The sequence below is a fragment of the Pygoscelis adeliae genome, unplaced genomic scaffold, assembly GCF_000699105.1.
Source record: "Pygoscelis adeliae isolate BGI_AS28 unplaced genomic scaffold, ASM69910v1 Scaffold283, whole genome shotgun sequence".
NCBI lineage: Eukaryota > Metazoa > Chordata > Aves > Sphenisciformes > Spheniscidae > Pygoscelis > Pygoscelis adeliae.
This window is the reverse complement of record NW_008824361.1, coordinates 357,296-359,710: the sequence shown is the minus strand read 5'-3', so window position 1 is coordinate 359,710 and position 2,415 is coordinate 357,296. Positions and strand designations below refer to the sequence as shown.

The window sequence follows — 2,415 nt, the reverse complement described above, 5'->3', positions numbered from 1 at the left end:
GGTAGCGGCGCGGGCGGCGGCAGCAGGAAGAGGCCGCTGCTCACCCCGCTCTGCAACGGGGTGATCAACTCCTATGAGGACAAGAGCAACGACTTCGTCTGGTGAGTGCGATATATCGCGATAGTGGCACCCGCTACCCCGCTGAGGGAAGCCGGGGCGCCGCCATGGCGGCGGGAAGCCCGGGGGGTGTAAAATACTGGCGGGAGGACGGAGCAGCCGGCAGCGGCACCTCAGGGGCTCTCTGAGGGGGAGGAGGCGTTTGTACGACTAATGGTCCTCGAGGGAGTATGGCTTTCGGGTTCCCCCCCTTCGTGGCTATTTGTTTGGTTTTTTGGCCCTGTGTAGCAGCGTTGCTTTCACCCTCTCTGTTTTTAAGCAAAATCAGGTTATTCCCAGCAGGTTCCTCCTTGAGTATGCTCCGGAGCAGTCCAGCTTACCGGAAAGGACCCGCAACCCGACGTGTTTCCTCATAATGTGTTGACATTGCAAGCAAATATCCTGTTTTCCTGGGTGACGTAGCCTTGGCAGGGGCCAGAGGGGCTCTGGCCTCCTGTGGGTTGGATGGCCCCTCCGGAGCCCTCGTGCTGCCCTGCTCTGATCTCTGGAAGAGGAGCCAGCAGAGGATTTTGTGCTCCTTCGGATGTGGATCCAGGGAGTCTCATGGTGGTTGATAGATCCAGCAAAGCTGGTGTGGGTTTGCCTCCCTTGCTGGGAAAGGTTGGCTGGTTTGAAACAGCAATAAGGTTTGTGTCAGTCTGGCACCTAAAACCAGATGAGTGGGAAATCTTGGCGATGATGAGATAAAGATTTTTCTTGAAGCTGTTTGGATGCTGTCCTTCTAATGTTCAGCCAAAGCTGCAGCTTGTAGCTGGAAATACACTTTCAGCAGAAGTGGTAGACCAAGGCCCACTGCAATGCGTGGTTTGAGAACTGTTGGTAATTTGCAGTTTTAAAGAGAGCCCATTGCTAATGGGTTTCAAACCTCCTAACATAAGGAGTAGGTTTGATTTTTATAGCTGGTTGGATGTACTAAAATGTGAGAACAGAAAGTAGGGGTAAGCATTCGCATCTGAGAGAGACAAACAGTGAGGAGATACTGGAAAGAAGCTTGAGTTGTAGGAGAGTTATGTATTGGAAAGAAACAGTAAAAATAAAGAGGAAGAGAAGTGGGCCACAGCTTCCAAGATGACTTTGACAGGTCTGACTTCCAGGTGAGGGTTGGATGTTTGGCGTCTCCGCAGGACAGGCATTGTCTCAAAAACCTGTAGACTTGATTTTACAGCTTTGTAAACTGTCTAGCAGAATAGATAGGAAATATCCTTGCTACTGAAGGGAGAACCTGAAGCTGCTAAAAAGTTAGTGGCAGGAAAAACAGTAACTACTTCTTACTAGTAATAAGTAATAATAAAAAATTACTGCTTATTACTGTAAGTAGTCGTTTGCTCAGTAACAGAATTGGGATGAGAGCACAGCTGTAATCAGCTGATGTCCTGCTCTAGGCCATGTTAGATGGATTTAAGGGCACTTGGTGTGGGAGATGGCTGCATTGCTGTTGGTCATGGGGGATAATTTGATTGCGAATGCCTGTGCCCCTCTGTTCCCTCTGCGGTTATACTCTGGCAGTAGTGGCCTGCAACCATTGTTCCCTGTCCCTTTCTAGTCAGCTGTCATTTCCCGTTTTGTTATCTGTCATAGGAATGAGGGTGCTTGAAGGGAAATTACACCCATAACAAGTTTGTAGGCCAGTTGAGGTATATTAAGATGGTTCAAAAAGCTGAGTTTCTTGGTTCTTTTCTGCAGGTAAGTACTGTGCATGCTTCAAGGAGAACATGTAATTAGCTGTTTTCTCATTGAGGAGTGCTGCTAGCTGAACAAGTGAGAGGAAAAAAAAAATCAACTGAGTGGTAATCAGGGCAAAATGTCTCTTCTTGTCCCCCTTTTCTTGGTATTTACAAGAGCCACATTGGGCATATTGAAGTACAGGTCAGAAGCTTTAAGAGCAGTCAGTGATTATAGTTAACTGACCTGGGTTCTTCACTGCTGTGTGTTTCTGTGAGCTGTAGGGCTTGTTCTTGCTATTAACACTAGCTTCAAATTATAGTATTCCTCTTTTTTTTTTTTTCGAGTTAGTAATACAGTTACGTAGTACAGAAATAAACTCAACTGGGCAACTCTGGAATTTTGAGCAATGTCCAAGAAGACAGGTGTGTGTGTGTGGGGGGGGTGTTTAAATAATTGATTTAAATAAGCTTTGGATATCTCAGTCTAAAAAGTGGAAATTTTCCATATGCTGTTTTTTCCAAGATGCTGCCAGCTGCAGGGAACATTTGATAATTTTTCTGAACATGGGCTGTGACTTGCTAGCAGTTAGCTACAGCTGTAAACTCAGTGGTAGAGTCTGCCTGTACCAGACTG

At 46.8% G+C, this 2,415-nt stretch overlaps 1 protein-coding gene across 1 annotated transcript in view; it reads left to right on the top strand.

The window, feature by feature from the left end:
- Window positions 1-32: 32 nt before the first annotated feature.
- The window catches only part of RFWD2 (ring finger and WD repeat domain 2, E3 ubiquitin protein ligase), a 99,895-nt gene continuing 97,512 nt past the window's right edge, over window positions 33-2,415 (top strand). Inside the window, exon 1 of the mRNA XM_009319868.1 lies at window positions 33-101. The gene's annotated coding sequence lies outside the window, so the exon portion shown is untranslated. The remainder of the gene's footprint in view (window positions 102-2,415) is intronic.